The 25357-nt window shown below is 35.4% G+C and overlaps 1 protein-coding gene across 1 annotated transcript in view; it reads left to right on the top strand.

Annotated features, from left to right (window-relative positions):
- Positions 1–52: 52 nt before the first annotated feature.
- Positions 53–25357, top strand: part of LOC126756957 (calcitonin gene-related peptide type 1 receptor) — a 184965-nt gene continuing 159660 nt past the window's right edge. The window contains exon 1 of the mRNA XM_050470466.1: positions 53–1079. The gene's annotated coding sequence lies outside the window, so the exon portion shown is untranslated. The remainder of the gene's footprint in view (positions 1080–25357) is intronic.

Genomic DNA, 25357 nt, shown 5'->3' on the forward strand with positions numbered 1-25357 from the left:
AGTCGCCACTCGTTGTTCGCTGCCCGCTGCCGTTGTCGTTGCTGTCTTGTACTTTGCATGTTGGCGCAATTCAGTCTTTGCCGAACAGCCGCGAAATATTAGCGCAAATAACGGATAAGTGAAAATGGCAAGTTTCGGTGATTAGTTCAATTAATTATGAAATTAGTGAAATTCATCTTAGTAAATTGGTGTTGGAAAAGTGAAAATAACTAAATACTTATTATTTGATGAATAATAATAATGTGCAAAAGTGAAAAGTTTCAATGCAGAAAAGGCAGGAATAAGTGTTCTTATTCAACAGAGTGAAAAATAACGGTAGTATCGAGTGAATTCAGTGTTACCTACAGACTTTAAATTCGTGAAATGGTGAAAAAAATTACTTTCATTGAGTTTTAAAGCCAATTACAGTAAGTTCCAAGGAAACTAAGATATTTTAAGTATTTGTTAAGAAAAAAGAAAATTCATAATAAAAAATAGTTGAAATAAATTTAAAAGAAGTTAAAAAATAAATACCTTTTTGATGAGTGTGCAAAGACTTTTAATTTCTAGTTGAAAAAATAATAAAATATAACGGTAATGTGTTTTTTAATCTAAAATATACCACGCATTTGAAACCTAAAAAATACAATACTATTTGTCCTAATTTCTGCTTTCAAACTTCTGCCGCAGAAATAAAATTTTAGATTTTATTGCAAAAAAATATAAAAAATAAGATCCAACTAGATTTTAAATCGCTTAAAAACCAAGTGAAAGTAAAATTGAATCAATTAAGCAAATAAGATAATCTTAAGTGCTTGCCTACTCACCGAAGAGAAATGTTTATTGTGTTTGTTAAAAAACCAGATGTGCAAATCAAATGAAAATATACTTAAATTAGGCATAGCTAAATAAAATAAAATGAAGTCATAATTGATACAACGATAACAACAAATAATAATAATCTGAAAATTACAAAAATTAAAATAAAAATTATTTTCCAGTTTATAATAAACAAAAAATTTAATGATGCAATTTTAAAAAATTTAATTGAATTTTTCTGCTTGCCATTTGGATTTTTGGATAGTTACAATTAATTACAGGTGAGTAACATATATTTACAAAATTTCTTTATTATAATAGGGTTCAGTTCAATTTTTAATACATAAAAACACTCAAAACGGAACACCACGGTGGGCAAAAAATAGTAAGATTTTTTAATTTAAATTTCGCGTGAAAACCCATTCGTCTAAATATATTTTTTCTAGGTTGGTATGACTGTCAGTAATACATATGTGCCAAATGTCAAATCAAAATAATCATTAGTGTTTAGTATAAGCTTGTCCTTTTGAATTACATAAAGTGCATTCGGCGATTTTTACGATGAGTGACTTTATTAAATATAGAAATTCCATTCAATTTTGTGTGCGGAATCAAATTTCTGATGCCGAAACATTCAGAACGTTGAAAAGGTCTTCTGTGATAATTGTTTGTCGTGGGCGTTGTGTTTTTAATGGGTACAAATTATTCAAAGTCGAGAACGCTTTGACGATGAACCACATTCAGGACGACCATCGACATCAACTGATGATCAACACATCAATAAAATAAAGGAATTTGTGCTTTGGAATCGACGATTAACAGTTAGTGATCTTATTTTCAATGTTGGAATATCGGAAGAATTAGCGAAAACCTTTTTGAAAGATCGTTTTTGTCTAAGAAGAGTGAAAGCACGATTGGTTCCATAATCACTAAACTTTTTCGAAAAACCATGTTGTAATACTACATTACCTTCGCAGCGCTCTTTCCATAGTCTCACTGATACGTAAGTGAAGTGACAAGATCAATTCGGTATATTTTCCATGGAAGAAAAAATACACCCAGCAGGGTTATTTTTATCCCTCTGGTTTTACTTTATTAAGGATAAATCTTTCTAAAATTACCTTTTATTAAGAACAAATCCGTTCAGTCGGTATATTTTAGAAATAAGTGACTCAATTAATTTGAAAAATGCTTCTTGGAAATGCGTTCATTCAAATTAATGTATAGTTAAATAGTAGATATGTGCTATAGTAGTTCGATCTGAAAAATTTGTTTGAAGATTAGAGCTCTCTTAGACAATAGTGATATCTTGTCAAATAAAAAAGTTTTTGGTTCTTATGGATCACTTCGTATGGCAGCTATGTATATTGTATGGTGGTCCGATATCGGTGGATCTAACAAATGAACAGTTTCTTAGGAGAACAAGACTTATACGTAAATTCAGCCCGATATCTCAAAATGTGAGAGGCTAGTTCGTGTATATATCATACTAACAGACGGATATACCTAAATACACGCAGCTAGTCATAGGATTATTTAGATATGTATTTTATTGGGCCTCTGAACTTTTAGGATATAAAAATAGCTGCTATTTAGACCTTCATCAGAACATTTATCAGAACTGAAACTATTGGTTCTATTTTTGGACACTGTAGCCACAACAAGGTAAATGTGAAGAAGGAACCCTGCGGAGCAACTGTTTATTTAATTAAATCAATACCACTTAATTGCTACAAATAAAATTAAATATCCAGGAATAGCCAGTAGCTAAATAGCCGTCAACTTGTTACTCACCAGTGGCTATATCTATGTAAACAACTACTCATTTGGCAGATGGGCGGCCATTAAACGGTCGGCCCATTTAGGAAATAAGCGTCTACGTAGTAATTGAGCAATGGCTTACAATAACAACAAGAACACGATTGTTTTTATTTAATGTAGCCAACAATTGATTTTCCATTTTCGGCTTTTTGGATTTTGTTGTTGGATTTATAATGAATAAACAAACAACGAATTAAAAAGCCTTTTGATTACTCGCTGATTCCTCAAAGTTTTAGAGTATCTTTCGTCGGCCGTAATTGCGTGAATTTCAAATGTGCGGAAACTCGGAATTTACTGCCAATGCTTCTGCACCACAGTCACATATTTTTTGCTCTGCATTACGTAAACAAGCAGCAGTTCAGCACTTGACATAGACAGTTTGGACGTGGAGTTCGCGCCATGCGCGGATAAACACACAAAGCCAAAGCATTCTCGACGAACCAGCCGAGCGTCTCGTGCGCGCCGTTAGATGACTGAACACCTTCACATGCAAATATATATACATTTGTATTATAATTGTAGTGGTGATTAAAATACGGTGGCTCGCCAAGTCAAAGTCAAGGCTAGTCCTTTCAATAAACGGCTGAAATTCATTTAACAACACTTCTCACTGTTTTCGCTTTTTTGTTTTACAATTGTGTTGTTGTTGTTGCGCGTTGTTGCTTTGTATACGCTGATGCGCTTCGAGTGGAAAAATATTTCAGTAAATTTACGTTCAATTCAATTACCAAGTGGCATTGAGGTGCTGCCAGCAAACGCCCCACCCACAAATTCAAACGAATTCACTGTAACGGTAAGGTCGAGGCGGTGCTCGGAGGCACAAAGCTTACGCTATGAGTGTTGGTAGCTGGAATAGCAACAGTTTGAAATGGTGTTGACAGATTCAACAAGCGGCTGACCTATCCTGCAACACACACACACATATATACATGCACACACACATACATACAAATAAAAAACAACAACAGCAGCCACGACAGGTGGAATGAGCTATCGTTGGCGTGCGGAAAGTAACTGTAAAAGCATCTTAACAGTATTCCTTTCAGCTGGTTGCTCGATAAAAGGTTCTAAAAGCTGCCAACTGAAGGGGGTGAAACACACACTTATACCTACTATACTCGTATGTATGTAGGTGTAAAAATAGCAGCAAAACAAAGCAAAACACACGTTTGGTCGACTACCTGTTTTCACTTTGGAAAACAAAAAGCAAAATAAGCATATTAGTAGCGAAACATACTTTGAGACTTTGGGAATAGCATTTGCTGTAAATTATCTTTTGCCCAAGAGCAGCAACGGTGCATGAAAAAAGTGAGCAGTAAAAATCCAAATAGTAGATGCTAAAGTAAACAAGCGCATAGGAGATGTGGAAAACGAAAACAAAAAAAAAATTGAAAGTAAACAGAAAACCACTCGGACTGAAAATGGTTGAGAGGCTATAATACGAAAAAGTGGCAGGATGGACCTGGCAGTGTGGCAGGTTGAGAGCGAAATCCGACAGGCGAACAGTGAGATTCAAACTTGCCCTGCCGGAAAGTGCGTTAGTTCTGAACTTTTGTGGCTCCAAACAAGCCCCACTTCTGTTTCTCTTATATAGTGTTTCTGTTAGGTAAGGTTAGGTTCACTTTGATTGAAATTGAGCTCTTTTCTGTAAATGTGTGTAAATATCAGATGATTCTATAGTCGTTAAGATTTCCTTATTCGTCCATGTTCCTTCCGTTGAACTGGTCCAACATCTAACGATCTGTCGAGAACGAAACTGCACAAAGTTATGCAGGGTAACAAAACTGTTATGTTGCTGTCTAAATGATAGATAATTCTGACAGTTACTAACTGATTGAGTTGGTTAGTTATGTTTTGGATAGAACAGCCCGAAATAGTTCTTCAGTTAGCTTGTGGTTAGAGAAATTGTTGCCGCGAATTCCCAAGAGTCATGCCGTAACTCTTTTTCGTGTAACCAGCTCACTAGAAAAATCGGGGATCCCAGGTACTGTTATCAATTCATCTCTGTTACGAAAAAAATTATGTATTAACATTATATTATATTATGTTCATCGAGTAGTCCAAAACTCGAATCTTGTAATAGAAACTACCCCATCCGACTCTTGAATCAATGATTCTTCCTACCCACATAAGACTAGGTTGATAAACAGACTTGTAAAGCTCCTGACATAAACATAGATAAAGTCATAAATAAAAGCCTGAAAATAAACACGACTGTTACGAAACTATTTATACGACTCTCGAAGATATTTAATGATACTACATTCCTTCCGAGATAACGTAGGATCGGTGAACTTTCATAAACATTCGAGAGCGATAAGTCTTAGCGATAAACTGAAAATAAATCAAATGTTTCAAAACCTTTATTAAACTACTTAGTTTGATCGCGCTCTTACTCCTTCAACAATAACTGGCGATGTTTTTTTTATTCGGTATAAGGTTTACGGGTAAAGCAAGAGGGATCAGTGTTACCTTGAACTTGAAATAAAGCAGAGTACCTTTGAACTATCATGAAGTGGCATGCATTTTTCGGAACTCTTCCAATTTGGCAAAAGAAATCAATAATACTAGTTTTATATTTCCTACAGGGCATTCATGGGTGTGTATATTCGTCTATGCGAACAATTTCAGGCGCTCGAATTCCCATAAAGCAAATTGTGTAAGAAAGTAAAATTATGTTTATTTTTGATATACAAGTAATAACATCATTATTAAAAGTTTTGAATTGTGTTGTCAGCGGCAGAACACAACTGTCAGCATGGCACAATAAGCGAAAGACACTTGTAGCGTCGAGCAGAAAATAAGACACAAGCATATGCAAACAAAAATTAAAAATAATACAAAGTTTACAATAAACCCAAAAAAAAAACTAGAAAAAACTTTAGCAAAGGTCCGCTTGGGCACTAAGCAAAGCATAGCGTTGGGCAAACAAAGATACTCTCCGTCTGTGGTTAGATTTAGTTATTTGCAGGATAATACGCACACGAACACAAATTCACTCTTGAGCCCACTTGTTTGCAGTTGATGATGTATGGTTTATGTCATTGTGGGTGGCGAGGTGTGTGGACATAAGCGCCACTTGTTCGCTTGAAGGTGTCGAAGCACACGTGCTGGAGATTTCTTTTCTAAATATAGTAAAGTGTATAAGAAAGTACTAAAAGTTTTCGGTCAAATAAATGTGAAGTGTTTGTATGAGATGCTGGATGATCATTATTCTGGTCATTTAAGGCCGAAAATGTGTGTAAGAGGAGATGACGAGTGTTTGCGAAAAGTTGAGAAATGTTGTAAATTATGTTGGCTGGTAGTAGAACATTTCGAAGAAACAGAGTACTTTTAATTTTTCGTTACACTGTCAGAAAATATAATTTTAATGTCATTAGATTATTATTTTTTTAATATTATTTTATAAATATTATTTCAAAGGCCTTCACGGTTTTCTTTTTCTAACCCAGCAAGGACATCACCGTTGAACTAAAATTATATAAGGGACTATACATATGTTTTAAAACTCCGTTAATAATTATAATAATTAAAGTGTGATCCATTCCAAGGTTCCCTACTATTTTAAAGGCAAAACACAGAAATATTTATTATATATACATACGAGTATATTATTCGTAAGAACATTTTTTGTCATTTATTTTTTGAAGATTATCTCTTTCAAATATTGACCGCGGCTACGTCTCAGATAGCCTATCCGTTAAGTCCAATTTTCGTTGACTTATTCGAGTATTTCGACCGGTAACTGGCGAATTACACGCGTGATGTTTTACTTCAAGATTTGAATCGAAGCGAGATTGTTCGCATAGACTTTAGACTTTACTTCACATCACAGGAAAAAGTCTAAAGGTGTGATAACACACGATCTTGGTGGCCAATCGATCGGCTCAAAACGTGAAATTATCTGCTCACCGAAATGTTCTCTCAATAAATCCATTGATTGGTGCTATTTGTGGAAACAGGCGCCATCTTGTAGAAATCAAATGTCGCCAAGATCACGAACTTCAATCTCAGGCATCAAATAGTCGGTTATCACGGCGCGATAACTGTTGTCATTGACGATTACGTTCTCATTAATTTTTGAAAAAATGTGGACCGATGATTCCACCAGCCCATAAACCACACCAAACCGTTTTTTTTTCTAGATAAAATGACTGCTCTGGAATCTTTTCAGGTTGCTGTTCGTCTCAAATGCGGCAATTTTGCTTGTTTACATACCCATTGAACCAGAAATGAGCCTCATCGCTGAACAAAATTTGGTTCGAAAACGTCGGATCTTCTTGAAACTTTTCAAGCGCCCATCGAACGAAGCGATGACGCTTGGGAAGGTCGAGTGGGTGCAGTTCTTGCACAAGCTTTCACTTAACATCTTGAGTCCGGGCTCTTTGTAGAACGTGGATTTTCTTAATTGAACGATTTGGAAACGTTGTTCAGGTGTAAGTCTATCCATGATATTCTAAGCAATACTGAATAAACATAACATGATATATAACATAATATATATGTATGTATACATATATATACGTACGTGCAGTTATCCAGTGGAATTTCTACAACTTTGAGAAAGATCCATAATGTAAAGCTGATATGCTACGAAGAGCCAAGTAAATATGAAATCGTCTGCTTACCGGTATATCGGAAGGCGGTAACACGTCATTTTCGAAAGTTCGTGGTATACTTATGATTCTCAACTGCTTTCAAGAAATTTATTTATTTACGATATTGAAATATGTAAGTAGGTATTAAGTTTTGTGTTGATGATACTGTTTCACTGATCCCTGTTTATTAAATTTCAAAGCCATAAATTCAGAAGAGGCGTCATCTACCTATACTCTTTTATAATTTCACTGCTGTAAATCCAAAGATGAGTTTAAAAAAGATAAAAGGCTCATGTGAAAACAGTCATAAATACTTAAACAAATAATTATCTTTGCATCCCCAAGTAGAACTGGTCAAATTGTATTTATTGAATTGTTTTCAAATGCTTATCTATGCGTAAACTTTATTTGTATTTGAATTTGGCTCATTGCGGATGTCATTAATTTAAACTAAATAATTAATTAATCACTGCGGTTATCACAGGAACTAATAAATTTGTAGTTTTCCACTTCACGGTTGTTATAATTAGCCTTTTCTCACGTTTACTTTTGCCTTGTTTAATCAATTTGAATGTTCAAGTTCAAAAATGTAGCTCAAGATAAAAAGTGCGAATACTTTTCCAGCGATAACAGTTGGTATAGATTGTACAGGGTTTTCCAATATGGGTGATATTATTTATTAAAAACAAAACACACTAACTTTTAAAAAATTCAAATGTTTTTTATTTAGTGTGTAGTGCAATCGATACAATTAAGTTCAGAATAAGTATGACATCTTTCAAATGGCCTGCACGACTTCTTTTTACAGGAACGATGTCGTATTATTAGATTTTCTTCGCGCCAGAATCGACAGTTTTGTTTATTTACCGTACCACTCAGATGAAAATGAGTATCAGCAGAGAAGATGATTTTCTTAAAAAAATCGTTATCACTTTGAAGTTTCTTTAAGGCAAAATCAGCAAATTCTCTACTTTTACGGTCGTCCAATGGCTTCAATTTTTGAGTTAGAACAATTTTATTCGGATGTAAGCCCAAATCCTTTCTCCAAATCCACCAGGTTGTGGCTTGAGACGGTCCCAATTCTTGAGAATGTTTGGAATTGACAAATTGCGGTCTTCAGCAACACTTTCCTAAACAGCAGCAATATTTTCATTACTTCGAGCGGTTCTACATACGCTCGAAATGCTCGAACAATTCGGCGAATAGCGAGCACAGGTGGACGATTAGTACGACCACAAAATGGCAAAAGCGCACGAAGTTGCAATTGGAGCAAATTTTAACGTAGGGAGTTGGTAAATATTTGGTCATTAGTCAATTTCATAGGTCAAAAGACTCAATTATTGAATGAAATCGGTTTGGTATCGTTGGACTGTCATCTTGAACAGATAAACATTCCTACGAACTTGGCAGAGGGATTAATTCATTCGACCAAATTATTGGTAATAATTCACGTATACTCTCTCCTAATTTCTGCCATATTTGAAAATCATGTTTTAAGCAATATTTGATACAAATGTTATAAATCTCGACTGGTATGGCCTTCAGGACCTTTGGCTTGGATTATTTGATAATTTCAACGTCTTATTATGAATTCACATCTTGTCATCTGCATTTGAAAATATGGGGTCTTCAACTACGTTGTCAAGTATTTCTTTTAAGATCTCTATTCGACGTAGTTTTTGCAAAAGATTCTGGAATTTGGTAGGAGTTCAGGATTGATACGCTTCATACCCAAAGCATTAAGTAAAATGGTTGAATTGCTCCATAAATGATGTTGCCCCCTCTCATTGTTGCACTCAAATGAATATGTTCGTAATAAATTAAACTCCTTAAAACACTACTGCAACATTTTCTATAGACGGGATTCCATTGGAAATACTAAATTGCAAGCAAACTCCGTATTAATTTTTTCCCATAGTATAAAGATCGCCAGACAAAGTTTTCGCGTCATAAAGAAACAACTGCCAAACACACACTAATTGCGATATAGAGATGAAACTTCAGATTTAAAAAATTTTGTTTCATTCTAAAACAAAATTTTATAGATACGTGTAATAGTTTGCGCCGTTTAAATGCATCAGTCCGGATCAAATTTGATCTTGAGTATATTTTTCTCTTATATACATTTTTAGTGTCTCATAATGTAAATTTTCCTTATATTAAGTACAACAAATATGACTTGAATGTAGGGATCCACCAGCAAATCGCTCCACTTTTCTTAAGTATGTGTTGCCATATTAATGCAAAATTAAATGATGAACTTTACAAAAATTTTCAATTTTTTGGCATTTAAACAGTTAAATCTTTATTTCTATGTAAAATTCTAGGAATTAAATAACATAATATTCTCAAAAAGAATTCAACTCAGTATTGTAAATATATTTGTTGAACATACTTGATTTCCACAGCAAAAATTTTAATATCCGTTTCCTAATAATGCTTCAGCGCGAGTATTAATATTTGGAAATGGAATTTTTTGTTTGTCGTCGCAGCTAAATTTTTACTTTCAAATATATTAAACTGGAAAAATGTGAATCACCGGCTTTACTATACATACATATGTATATGTATATGGTACTTCCACGAAGTCACAGAATAAACACCCCAACAGCTGATTCGGTCAAAAAATTTGTGCATTTTTCGTATGTAAATGAATTGATAAATTCATTTAAACATTTTCTTTTATTTAATTTTTTTTTTGTTTTTCGCTCCGAAAGGGTTTAACGCGCAACAGCTGTTTATTAAATAACAGTTCAAAGCACGAGAATCAGTGGAACAACAAAAAGGAAAAGAGAGTTTTGCCGCCGGAAAAGCAGCTTTAATTTATTTAATACCATTGCCGGCGATGGAAAAATGGCAAAAGTCAAAGGATTTAAAAAAGGTTTGACTTGGGAGTAAACGTTGGGGATTTTCATGGCAAAATGTATTGAAGCGGTTGCATGAGGGATCAGCAAGAAAGCAATATGACTGCCATTCAAGTAAATTGACTTCATTTATTCTATTGTCATTTTCATGATTTTCGTTATCATCATCAAGTGTAAGCGAAAAAAACCCGATGCAACTGTTTGTATGTATATTCGTATGTATATCTGTATGTTTTTATGTGTGTGTCTTGGGGTTTCATTTACTTTGTTTACTCTTTTGATGTTGCCAAACTTTTCGTTACAGATTTGCTACTGTCGCATACTACTTTGATTAGCGCTGCTTGAAGCCTCTGTGCTCCTTCTGTATCCTTTTACATATACATACATATACAATACATATACTTATATGCATAATATTTTGGGGTATTCTAACTTTTGCTGACTTTTTGACCATTTTGCCTTTTATTATTTAACCTTTTCTGTTTTGTTATTATTATTATTACTTCTTCGGTTTTCCTATGCAAACTCCAGCTTGACAGCAAAAAATATATATAATAGAATATTTCTGACTTTTGTCTCTTGGGATGATTAGCAAATAAGAGCTTTGATAAGCACAAACAATATTTTTAGGTTCTGTGGCTTATGGGAGTATGCTTTTCTTACGTGATTAGCACTTGAAAGGGATCAATAACTTTGGCAACCACTTGTGAGTTGCTTAAAATCACACATCATACTTACCCTCATATAAACTACCGATTTTCCTGCAGCAGTACTTCAGGCGTAGTAAACGGCCTTTTATTATTAAGGGGTATTTTAGTCTAGAGGTAAGAATTTCAGATAATTTTTGTAGTGTCTTAAAAAAAGGCAGTTTTTATTTGAGTATACATTTTTTATTGGTTATTTATTAACATTCGAAGAATGTTGGAAAAAATTTAAAAATAAAAAGCTTAAATTTTCAAAAACTAGCAGGTGATGAAGTGCAAGGTCTCCAAAAATTGACACTTGACCATAACAACGATTTCAACCCTTCCAGCAAACAAAAAAAATTATTAATCTGGAAAAATTTTTTCATATATAAAACAACAAAAAAGTAGGAAAAAAATTGTATAAAGAAATAGCGACTCTTGAATAAAAACCGTTTTTTATCACTTTTTTGACTGTTTCGAAATTTTTAAAAATAGTAAAAATTGAAATTCGGGGATATGGCTAGTTCCGGATATAGACAAGTTTATGAAGAAGACTCTCATAAATTGTTAAAAAAATCAGCCCGGTAAAACCGAGAAATCAAAGATTTGGAAAAAGATAGTTTCTAGAAAGACGTGTTTGAAGTTTTACATTGACGTTTTCCGGTCTAGTTGCAACGGTTATAACTTTGAAAATAATTCGAATTTTTAACAATTTTTTGATTATCTAAATATTTTGAATATCTAAACTGTCTACATATGTCAAAAAAAGTTTAGATATTATATTTTAAAAGTTCTAGACTAGAATACTCATTCAACGCATAACTAACTCTGAAAACGTAACCAGATAAGGATGTCGGGCATTGGAAAATGTTTTTCTAGTTCTTTCTGACAAACAACTTTTAACTTAGTAAGGAAATTTTTCAGCTTAGTAAGGAAAAGGATCTCTTCTATCATGAGCTACGGCTCAGATGGTCCATCCGTTGAGTCCAATTTTCGATGACTCGTTTGAACAATTCAACTGCCATCAAATAGTCGCTTATCACGACGCCATTGTCGGTTACGTTCTCACCGGCATCGTTTTGAAGAAATATGGACCACACCAAACCGCGGTTTTTTCTGGATGAAATGGCAGCTCTTGAATCTCTTCAGGTTGCTCTTCATCCCAAATGCGATAATTTTGCTTGTTTAAATAGCCATTGAGCCAGAAAGGGGCCTCGTAGTCGAAACTTCTTGGAGCTTTTTAAGAACCCATAGAGCGAAGCGATGTCGCTTGAGAAGGTCGAGCCTCTTCAGTTCTTGCACAAGCTGTATTTTGTAGACTTCCAATTTAAGAACTCGCCATAAAATGCGGCAATTCGTTTCATACGTCAGTCCGAGTTGCCGAATCGACTCTGTACACTTTCGGCTACTCCTGTTATATTTTCTTCACTGCGTGCTGGATTTGGTCTATCCGTTTGAATATTATCCAATAATGATGGATCTTAAGATGGGTGATGGTGCTGCGAATAATACGCTCAGTGGACCAATTATGTTGACCAAAAGTTGAGCGAAACACATTCTTTACAGAATGTGAATTTTCGTAATAAAGTTGAACGATTTGTAAAAGTTGTTCTCCGTCGCCATTGAGCTGGGTTTAATTTGAAGCACAAAATTCCTCTTAAAGTTAGAGATTGAGAATTATGGTCGGACTAACCGTTGATTTTATACTCGTTTAAATATATTGTGTCGACATAAAGTTTATACAACTTTGAATTTCATTTTGTTTGCCATTTCAGAACACCCTAAAGTCACTTGATCAGTTTTTTTTTTTAATATTTTTTTCTTTTGCGATTTCTGTTAGTTTTGTTTACCGATGGTAATTTATTACTTAATGGCTTATTCTGACAAATTCCGTCTCCTTTTCGTGCTCTATACCTGAGCACTGCAGGCTCAAGAAATACTTGTCCGATATGGACATAGTCTCATGCGCAAACTGCCGGTTTGGCGGGATGGAACAGGAAACTTCTTGAAAACACTTGATTCTAGATTGCGAGCAATTTATAGAAGCAGGTTCAAGGCCCTAGGATCATTCTGTATGGACAAGGATGCTATTGCTGATAAACCCCATTTGACATAATTGTCAATTGTGATATAGGAGAGGGCTTAGACCACCGGTCGCAGTATAAACCCATGTAAGATGGTTTTTATATTGACAATGCTTTAAATTGTTCAAAACTCAAGGCTTATTTTTTATCAACATTTGTATTGCTTAAAAACCCCGTTAAACAGAATTGTATTTTTCGTTTCGTGGTATAACCAGATGGTTCCATTCGAAATTGATTTTTTCTAGAAACAATAATGTTTTTCACGACGAAGAATTATCAGAGGCATATATATGTGTGTAACTTAATACCACTGAATTTTCGCACTAGTAATAACAGGAAATTCTTCGAGATCATAAAACAGATTAATCAGAAATTATAGCATTTGTATAACTGGCATTTTTTATATCTTACAATTTGGGCAATATGCTTAGCTAAGTGTTCACCGACACGTGAAGAGCATTAACTTTTTAATTCGCAGCCACTTCGGCTTTATTTCACATATTCCCTATCATAAATTCTCTAACTTTGTTTACTCATGCTTCGAAGCGCCTCTGAAACCTGCTCATATTTGAAGTTCCCGTTAACAGTGAAATCAATGAAATGATCATTGACCGGCTTTATAGCACTAACTTTGCTTTATGGATCTAGGTGTAAAATAAATGGTGGCGACTCAAAGGCATTGCATTTACACGCACATTTCTCCTTATTGCATATGAAACGCAATTTTCACAGAGTCATTTCAAATTCCAAGTGGCTTCATACCACCAACGAACGAATTTACAATGATTTTGCAAAATGACAATCACCTCTGCTACGATTTGCGCAAACATTTCCAGCGAAATGACATTTAAATGCTGATACTTGCTTTGCTCAGCGCTAACTGTAAGCGTTCGTAAGCACCGAAATGACTGACAAATCAACTCATATTTGAACTTTACTTATGTAGGTGTGTATATATGTGTTCATATATGCATACATACATATGTGATTATGTATGTAACTCAGTCTACTTGGCCAGACAGCAAACAATTAGTTGGCACACTCGTATTGTCTCCTGTCATGGCGACGGCTGTGCGAGTGTCATAAATGTCAACGGCACTGATTTGACTTAGTCCGATTCAAAGCTGACATATTAACATGCAAATACACATATTATATGTGTATGTGTGCGTATGAGAATTTGTAACTACAAGTGCTTAAAAATACCTACAATGTGCAATAAAATTGTGCTACACTTTTGCTTATGTATTATTGCGAGTCTACATATACATATATATACATATGTGCATACGTACGTACATATATGTATATGGGAGTATAAAAGTGAGCGGCGAGTGTAATTTGGTAGCATCAATTTATGAGACGAATGTAAGTGCATACGACAGATTTGCACTAAAGCCCACTTGATTGCGAGATGCGTCAACTCTACTTAGCCATAATATATGGCACATAACCACATACCAACGCACACACCTAAATTCACGCAATTATATACATTCTCATACGCATTTGTATACATGTACCGCTCCTTTGGATTAATGCAAACCAAGTAGTTTTATTGTCATCGCCGATGAACGACGAAATTTATACTCCCATTTTTATGACTCAATGCGGTTTCTTGTGTTATCTCGGCGTTTGTATATGTATGTGTGTGTGTTTTGCACACAAAACACTAAAACGGAATCTGCAATATAAAACTGTATTTACTGGTTTTTCGTGTGTGCGATAAGAAATGGCAGCATGCTGCAGCGCTGCTGCTGCTGACGTGGAAAAATGAATATTAAACTTGGTGAAAAACTAACTGTGTGTATTTATGATGACATTTCCTTGATAGTTTCTGCAATTTTTTCACTATCATAATGGGTTGAAAGATAAAACTAAGTGGGTAAAATTTTTATGAAAATTAAAAAAATATTTTTTTTTACTCTCCAATTTACGCATTTTTGCCATCTTCTTCAGTAAGTTGTGATACGGCGCATTGTCTTGGTAAAACTCACTTCTTCTTTAAATGCGGGCATAATCGCTGTTGAGAATCTTTTCTTATTCCATGCGCATGCCACAGAAGTCTTAACCTTGCTACCAACTGTTTCGTTTTCCACGCTTTGCAGCGGGTTCATCGTGTGCACTCCACTTGCATGACTGTCGATTGGACTTCGAAGGAAATGATGGAGCCATGTTTCATTGATTGTCACATATCGTTGAATAAACAAGGGTATATTACTCTTGAATCTCCAAACACTGCTACGAGTCATCAATTCGTTGTTGGTTTTGGTCAAAAGTGAACTTGCGGGGCACCCATTTTATAGAGAGCATTCTCATAGTCAAATTTTCATGAATGATATCTTGTAAATGTTCAATTGATATCTTTAGAGTGCCGGCTTTCTCAAATAACCGAAATTATTCTGTGGACTTTTTTTAAATATTTTCAACGGTCACAACCTCTTTTGTGCGTCCACTGTTGACGGCCTTTGTCTTCGGTCCTCATTTCGCAACGTCTGAACTATCGCATACCGATTTTTGATGGTTGATTTTCCTGGGACAGTGGTCGGAATCTCACCATTAAGTTCAGTTTTTACTTTAACTGTATTTTTTTACTTCAAAAGCAATATTTTACCAACAGGCGAAGTTCATTTTACCAAGTTTTTAACGATAACAAAATACACAAACTAATGATCCATTAAAATTTAAATCTATTAGAGTAGTCTATGCCTGCTAAGATATCTGGATAAAACATCCACTAATGGCTGCTATCTTCGAAACTGTTCAAATGTCCTCGAAAAATTGCCTTCGTCAAATAATTGACATTTTAAATGTCAAATTTGGAATGTTAAGAGATCAATAGGGTAATCTGGCCTGTTTTTTTGACATTTTCTTTTTTATAGAAATTTTTAAAATGGGTCAGTTAAACATTAAACAACATGCGTAAGACTAAAAACGTTTATCCCATAAATAAAGCTAAATTGGTCATTTCCCATATAACGATGTTTTGAACAACAGCAGTCTATTTTAATTCAAAATCTATATTTTTAGTGTCTCAATCGATATTGAAAAAGGCTCTAATAGATGCCAACTTTTTTCTGAAATGGGTTCATACCTTTTCTAGTTTCCCCGAAACTAGGTATAGAAACACCGAGATTACGATTGTCTTTATATTGGCCGTTCAGTATATGAAGTGTCCAATCAAACTCATATTAAAAATAGATAAAGTCAGCATAGATCTTTTCATAGCCCCCACAAACCAAATATAATGATTTAAGTAATTATTTTCGACGAATTCGTCGGATAAAAGCCGACTCAATTGTCATTGTGGAGAAAGACTTTCCTAAATGCCTTATTTTTATAATAATTAATACCATGTCTCCAAGCGATTTTATACCGTCTCGCTTCAGGTGGAGATGTCTCATTAAAATGCAACATGGGTCAGTAAAATCGGTATATAAATTTCTCAGCATTAATATAGAGAATCAAAGATTTCTGTTATGATAGATATTTCTCATATAAAGTTCCTCCGAATCAATTATATTAAGACAATTTTAAGGTTAGTTTCAAAACTATAGTCATTTAATGTAAAAACTCCAAATAGTCGGTTTTATTGGACATAGTTGACTTAATAATTTTTTGTTAACCTGTTTCGACCCATGGTTAGATTACTTTCCCAATCTTTAGTTAATCACGTTGAACACTCTTTTGAGTTTCCGAAAATTCTTAAATTCTGGTTCAACCATCAAAACACCGTTACGAAAATATGGTTTCATATTTCCACTGCAAAGAATACTTTTGTCTAGCAAAATGAGTACTTCACACCACTGTGCGGTTTGTATTAACTTTTTTCCAGTACCTTTTTATATTCAGTCTGTTAGTATTATCGCAAAACTTTGAAATAAATTTTTTATTAATAATATTTTCATAGCAAACACACACATATGTATATGCACCCAAAAAACCTCTCACACTCGTGCACATCAACCATGCTTTCACAAATTCAATATTTCAATTTTTTATTAAATATGAAAGCGCTTTTTCACCTTAAGTGCGAAAGTAAACAATTTCAGCCGCTCTGCATACAATCCATTAGTTTGTATTTACTTTTTTTCAAACGATTTTTTTTTCGTCTACTTGCCACATTTAATAATAGTACATAGTTTGTTGCTTTTGTTATTTTTGGATTCACTGTTTGGAATGTTGGGTGCGAGTTTAGGTGTGGTCTCACAGAATAAATACTTTTCATATTTACATTTGTGATGCTATCTTTGTTGTGTTGTGCGTAGGCAGTGTTTAGGCTAATAATGAATTCTAATTAAATGCTTTATAAACATTTTATCGAGATCATAATTACTTCAAAGTGATATTAAGGTAGTGAGAACAATAAAAAATGGACAGAAGTCTCTTCAGTAATTTTAGTTTATTGTATTGGCTATGGCCTTGGGTGTGGAACTATACTTTTTCATTTTAATTCCTTTAAGATTACTTTTCGAAACACTTTTTTAATCATTTTCAGAATCAAATTATAAATATAAAAATTCTAGGAAAAATTGTTGTAATTAAAAACAAATTATAACATAATGCAAATTTATTTATGCACATTCTCATTTACAAAGTTGTTTGTATATACTATATATGAGTCTATCAGTTATTTTACATTATCAGGTAAACAATTAGAACTAAGCAAGCTGCTCGCAATCTCACTGCTCGTTGATGGCGTCTACTTCACTAGATTATGAAAGCAAAGCAAATATTATATGTGCATCTGGTGATAAGTATGTGTAACGTTTTAAATAATTCATAAACCTCCACAAATAATTATAGCGAGGCTTAAATATTATTTCTAATAACTCTTTAATCTAATCTGGACAACATTTTTAATCTGAGTCTGTCGAGCCTAAAATTTCTAAAATTAAGACCACTGACTTACTACTTCTTCTTCTTAATTGGCATACACCGCTTACGCGATTATTTAACAACAGCGCGCCAGTCGTTTCATCTTTTCGCTGCGTGGCGCCAATTGGATATTCCAAGCGAAGCCAGGTCCTTCTCCACTTGGTCCTTCCAACGGAGTCTTCCTCTTCCTCTGCTATCAAGTTGTCGAATACTTTCAGGCTGGAGTGTTTTATCCATCCGGACAACATGACTGAGCGTAGCCTGTCTTTTAATTCGCTGAACTATGTCAATGTCGTCGTATATCTCGTACAGCTCATCGTTCCATCGGATGCGATATTTATTAATGCGCAAAACCATTCTTTCGCAGAATTTTTCTCTCGAAAGTAACGTCGACTCATCGGTTGCTGTCATCGCCCAAGCCTCTGCACCATATAGCAGGACGGGAATTATGAGCGACTTATAGAGTTTAGCTTTTGTTCGTCGAGAGAGGACTTTACTTTTCAATTGCCTACTTAGTCCGAAGTAGCACCTGTTGGCAAGAGCAATCCTGCGTTGGATTTCCAGGCTGACATTATTAGTGGTGTTAATGCTGGTTCCACGAAATTATGTTGTACTTCAAAGTTATGACTGTCAACAGTGACGTTGAGCCAAGTCGCGAGTGCGACGACTGTTTGTTTGATGACAGGAGATATTTCGTTTTGCCCTCGTTCACTACCAGACCCATTTTCTGTGCTTCCTTGTCCAGCCTAGAGAAAGCAGAACTAACGGCGCGGGTGTTGAGGCCGATGATATCAATATCTCGGCATACGCCAGCAGCTGTACACTCTTATAGAAGATGGTACCTTCTCTGTTTAGTTCTGCAGCTCGAACTATTTTCTCCAGGAGCAGGTTGAAGAAGTCGCACGATAGGGAGTCGCCTTGTCTGAAACCTCGTTTGGTATCGAACGGCTCGGAGAGGTCCTTCCCGATCCTGACGGAGCTTTTCGTGTTGTTCAACGTCAGTTTACACAGCCGTATTAGTTTTGCGGGGATACCAAATTCAGACATCGCGGCATAAAGGCAGCTCCTTTTCGTGCTGTCGAAAGCAGCTTTGAAATCGACGAAGAGGTGGTGTGTGTCGATTCTCCTTTCACGGGTCTTTTCCAAGATTTGGCGCATGGTGAATATCTGGTCGGTTGTTGATTTTCCAGGTCTGAAGCCACACTGATAAGGTCCAATCAGTTTGTTGACGGTGGGCTTTAATCTTTCACACAATACGCTCGATAGAACCTTATATGCGATGTTGAGGAGGCTAATCCCACGGGAGTTGGCGCAGATTGTGGGGTCTCCTTTTTTATCGATTGGGCATAGCACACTTAAATTCCAATCGTTGGGCATGCTTTCGTCCGACCATATTTTAGAAAGAAGCTGATGCATGCTCCCTATTAGTTCTTCGCCGCCGTGTTTGAATAGCTCGGCCGGTAGTCCGTCGGCCCCTGCCGCTGTTGTTCTTGAAATTGCTATTCGAACTTCTTCATGGTCGGGTAATGGAACGTCTGCTCCATTCATCGATTGGGGAGCTCCTTCTCCTGGTGTTGTGCGTTCACTGCCATTCAGCAGGCTGGAGAAGTGTTCCTCCATTATTGCTCTGGGCATCAGTGACTAGATCACCTTTGGGGGTCCTAAAAGTATGTTCCGGTCTTGAAACCTTCTGTAAGCGTTACCCTGGCCAGCTTATCAAGCTCTTCGTACTCATATAGTTGCGTCTCGCTTTTCAACTTCGGTATCTATCCCATAAAGAAGTAAATTACAGTGTCATCCAAGTAGAGGTAATTTTTTCAATAGCCTTTTTTGACAGATCAGCGTGAGTCGTGTCAAGCTATCAAGTTGTTTTTTGGCATTTTATCATGGAAAGACTGACACTGCACAACATTTACAAATCGTTCAAATTTATTACGAAAATTCACGTTCTATAAAGAATGTGTTTCTAGCGTTTCGCTCAACCTACTGAGCATACTATTCGCAACACCATCTCCTAGCTTCATACCCACCATTCAGTATTGAATAATACTTGATCGAATAGACCACGTCCATACCGCAGTGAAGAAAATATAGCAGCCGTAGCTGAAATTGTACACGTAGATCGTGGAGAGTCAATTCGGCGCCGTTCATTGCAACTCGGACTGAAGTATGTTTCACGTCAAGATCCAAAATTGAAAACGTACAAAATACAGCTTGTGCACCGTATGGATTTATTGAGAGAACACTTCAGTGAGTACGTAATTTCTCGTTTTGGGCTGGTCGATTGGCCACTAAGATCGTGTGACATCACACCGTTAGACTTTTTTCTGTGGGAATATGTGAAGTCCAAATCAATGCGACAATCCCCCTTTGATTCAGGCCTTGACATCACACCTGCCATTCGCCAATTAACAGTCGAAATGCTCGAACGAGTCATTGAAAATTGGACTCAACGGATGGTCCATCTGAGACGTAACCGCTGCCAACATTTGAAAGAGATAATCTCCAAAATATAAATGCGAAAAAATGTTCTTTCGAATGATAATAATAATTTCCCATTAAATTTGAAGTTTCTGTGTTTTTTCTTTCAAAAAGTAGGGTACTTCGAAATTAATCACCCTAGATTACCCAATAATCACTATGGCTTCCACATGTTTATGACTTTTTGTAGTGAGGGGGTCCATAGGTGTTTTTACTAACTTGTTTTCTGACACATATTAATACTAACAATGCGTTGAGAGGCATTTTCAAGATCGTCTTTACTTTAAGCGAAAGGGAATTAGCAACTTTTTCAAAAGGATATTTAAGCCCCAAGATTGTTTAAGACTTTTTTGATAGCAAATATTAAACCGTATGAAATCTAAAAACAGGATGCACTCTTCAGTTATACATTATATTCGCTATCTAGAGGTTACATTAGGTGAGGTAAAATGGTTGATCCCTCCATAGGACGGAAAGTTCACACAAATCTGCTTAGTGGTTTTATGGCTTTTTCCGCTATTTCAAGTAGATGTCTAAAAGTGTGAAATCTGTGCTGTATTTGCCTTAATCTTGCCAAAGCGGAACATTCGAGAAATAAGTGTTGATATGATTCTATCTCATATTCTTCCAAACAGTTTAATCGTACCGCATGAATCTCGATCGTACAGTGTTCAGTTAGAAATCCTAAGAGTATTGAAAAATAAACTTTTGCTTAGACCTATTACGATTTATACTGGGTCAGAAAGACCTTGCGACTGCACACCTGCTGGTAATTGGCCAACACTTGCTGAGCTGGTTTAAGGCCCAACAATGCAGTAGTGTACGACGAGAAGCATACGCAGCGGAGACTGAAGTACCTGTCTTATGCAACTTTTTAGCCTTGCAGTTTCCTGCAATACCGCTTTCGCCGGGCACTCAAATCGATCTAATCATGTACTAACTCGATGTCTGGAGATCAGAAGTCTAGATATTACTTCACTAGTTTGAGTGCACAGTCAGTGAGCTGTAGGCTAATACCGCTGACATACTATCGGAGTGGGTAGTTATTACTGCTACCTTTAAGATGCTGCATTGGTCATGAACTGGAGCTGACAGATAGTTCCCGAAAGTGTACTCATCCATCAACCCTCCTCACAGGCCTCGACTCATTCCTAAGCTCGCTATGTAGAATACAGACAAGTTTTCTAACAGAGCTGATTTCAGTTTGCTCGACCACTGATCGATTATAGACTTTTTAATCGACTAGCTTACTCTTACAATTTCCCAGTTATACTATTCAAGAGCTAATATTTTTATTAACTAAATTCTTCAGATAATTTTTGCTCCTTTTTCTTCTTATATCATTTCTTGTATACTTACTGATTAATTTATGTATATCTACAACAAATATATCGCTGTGTTTCTTCTACGTTTCACTCATCACATCATCCAATTACAAGCTCGTTTATTTAATTTCACTCCAACGGCATAACTTATGTTCTCAAGGCCATAATAAAATTCAGTGTTAAGTACATTACAATGCCTTTGTAATTGTGAACGAATTTATAAATTACATTAAAAAGCTTTCTAACAGTGATTATGATATTCTACGCCGCATTTAATCGAGCTCAATGGATTCGACTCGTCGATAAAGTTTTTAGCCTTTGCGCCAATGATGCCTAAGTCTATAATTAGTTTTAGCTGAATTACCAGAATGGAAAAGTCACTGCGACAAAGCAAAAAAGAGAAAAGAATAAGTAAGAAAAAATGTAATACTAATAATGAAATAAAGAGCATCTGGAATTTTGCTATCTGCGCTTTGTGATCAGCGAAATACACAAAAGCTGCACGAACAGTAGCAATGGGAATTTTAATGAGCTCGTCGTTGATAGGAATTATGAAAAACTGCGAAGCACTGCCAAATGAAGCAAAGATGTACAAATTTATTTATCTGCAGAAAGACAGGCACTTACGGCTATGACTAAAACAGGCGACGGCAAAGACTAGCAATGCAGTGAGCAGTGTCGGTTCCATGGCAAGTTGTTAAATAAACAAATGAAATACTAGGGTTGATACATGCAATTTGTCGGTGGAAAAATTTGTATTATGTATGTTATTTGTGAAAATGCATTTACTTCCTCTTTCACAAAAGTGAAATTAAGTAGGCTTCGAAATTCGATTTTTTTTAAGAATATGTCAGAATAACATCTCGAAGATTACCAGTTCCTCATTAGAAGAGAGCATTTTTGATACGTAGGTAAGTAGAAGTGCAGACCTTTCGGGGTCAAATTGGCGCAAGTTAGCTTTGATGCACTATCGTGAGACCTTTAAATCTTGATACTACGTTTCATCGTTGTGTTCAAAACATTTGGTGCCCCCATTATTTATGTTATGCTTTTTGTAGATAGGTATGCCCTGTTTGGTACTTGGTGGATTTCGAAAGTTCGATATCGGGTCGCAAGCAGGAAGTGAAAAACCGTTTCATACTCTTCAAACGGCCAATCCTTTTATGCCTGCTGTAAATCTGTGTATATTTTTAGTGAACCTTAGAAATAAATCTTGCCACATTTTAGCCTTATCTTCTTCGCTATCTTGCATTTGGATGCAGATTTGTATCTGTTCTCAACTGTTTGTTTAAACTGAGCATTGAGCTCTCTTGATCGTTTCCACATCGAGTTCAGCTAGTAAAGCTTGTCACTTGGCCAACTGTCTGCTTTTTCGTTGGCAAATATGTTTAAGTGACCATCAATCCAAATGATGGTCAAGTGAAGTTGACCTGCCAGTGAGCTTAAAGTCTTCCTACATTTTTTGGCTATACAGGAATTATGTAATCTTTGCCTAACAATGCCACCTGGCTATCTATGTAACATATATGGTAGCTTTTGGTATGCTCCCTTAGTTATTCAGAAAAACTGCACAGGCCTTCTCTATGCATAGCACTTTCGCTTGGAGGACGATATTTGAGTTTAATAGATGGATAGAGAGAGATAGTGATATCAACATCTTTGAAGTATACCGCCGTACCCACTCCGAAGTCCATTTTGGATCCGTCGGTAAAGATTGAGATAGGAGCCTCCTCCATTTCTGAACATTTCCTCTATTCATGTCTTAACCTGGAAGTAACTATTGAAACCCAATGTATTTCCCTTTTTCAACACAAGTCCTCTTCCTCTTCGTATGTGCAGCTATTTTTGTCATTTTAGTAAATGGTGATGGTTTGACCCCCTACATCTCCTGACTACAACTCTAAAAACTCTACACATTAGGAAATTTTTACTATCAATTTCGGGATTAGCAATCCACAATTTGCAAGAAAAGTCATCTAGCATCACAGTCGCAAAATGACTGTAGACTAGTGTAATCTATTATATGCTAGGAATAATGTTTGGTAAAAGTGATTGAAAATAAAATAATCTGGTTAATACTATTATTTTTATTAAGTCTTTGATTTCATTTCTCCCTCTGCACTTTTACATTAAAAAAACCTTTTCACAATGTTCCCATAGCTAAAAAAACTTCCTATTTCCTAGAACATCGACTCGATGTTGGCCATCCTAGTGACCCATATGATAAAGCAATACAACCAGCTATTCTTTGCTTTGAACCTTTAGTCTTGTCGGATTGCCTTTTGTTTAAGTGTTTAATTTTTTCCGGATTTAGACCAATCTCACGTAATATTTCCCATTCTTATGTTGTTTCCTTGTCACTTCATTCTAATGCATAGGACCTCTATAAGGTCGAGCCATCTCTCATAGATTAAAGGGTCTGGTTTTAGTGAAAGTGGGATGATTGGCCGACTAAATCAGTATTTATATATTTCAAAATTGCTTTCAAATCCCTTATAATCAATTTATATTGAACCAACCTACCTGAGCATCCGAAAGTTAGCACTTTTAAGCCCCTTTGACTTGTTGTATAGACTGATGGCACGATTTTTAGGCCTATATTATGTTCGCTGGCATTATGTTTCAGAAACACCATCGTAAAAACAATCAGGTTTTATGATATTCTAAATGAAGGTCTCTTTTTCCAACTCAAACGCACCTTTTTGAGCCAAATTCCAAAGATATTGTGATGCAATGAATTAGTGATGCTTCAATATACTCTCCTATCTATAATATTAATCGACAAATAGTAAAAAATATAAATAATGGTTATAGAAGCTAATTACAATCCTTTAACTATCAGCAGCTATATATTCCGAAACTCGTCCTACAGCTGTTTTGAAATATTCATCTTATCACTGCTCATGTAGTTTATAGTGTATTTTTAAACAAAGAGTTCTACAAAATATAGTAGCATTCGAGTTTCGAATAAGATGATGGTGTTTTACATATGATCTCTATAATATTATTTGATGTTGGAGACTGTCACAAGAGTTGCGACCTACTCCGACCACACCTATTCCGTACACTAACCAATCAAATGAGACAGAAAAATCAAGTGCATAGGACGGACTGAATGAAGAGATCATCAGAGAAACAAATTGTAACAAAAAAAAAAATTTATTTCATAATAATTGCCATTGTGTAAAAATTCTCAGATAACGTTTGACGCATTTACTTTGAAATTTGACTTGGGCACTTCACACCTGTTCAGAGTCAGTCGGGAACATTCCAAGTTACGCAGAAATTTATATAATAAAAAATTGAAATTAGATGTACTGTTTTCATAACTCCACCGAAAATCCAATTTTAAAAGATTCCAGGTACTGACAATTCAGCAGATGGTTGGAAGTTCCGTTTATATCTATCTATCTAGTATTCCCTCTAACAAATTAATTAAGAAAATCATATATGATGCGATTGACTTTTTTATAATATTTTTAATTTTAATCTTAAAAATCCTAAAAATATTTTTGATACGGTATAGCCGCAACAGAATCTATGGAGTAAAAAACCTGGATTTTATAATTTTTCCCAGTTCCTCAAAGTTCAATTTCAAATAAGTTTTATTAGCTCATCACACATATTCATTAATTAACTAATTAGTTACGCTAGCCCTAGTAAACGCCAAGATTCGTCTTCACATTCGTCTTCCTGCTGCAGTATATCTTACTTTATATATACACCCATCTTTCAGCATACCAAATGCTGCGGAATGCCTCGCACTAATATAATTTTTATGTACTGATTCAATAAACTCGCTGCTTGTTAGAACTGTCTAAA

Source organism: Bactrocera neohumeralis, chromosome 4, assembly GCF_024586455.1.
Source record: "Bactrocera neohumeralis isolate Rockhampton chromosome 4, APGP_CSIRO_Bneo_wtdbg2-racon-allhic-juicebox.fasta_v2, whole genome shotgun sequence".
In the NCBI taxonomy this organism is placed as follows: Eukaryota; Metazoa; Arthropoda; class Insecta; order Diptera; family Tephritidae; genus Bactrocera; species Bactrocera neohumeralis.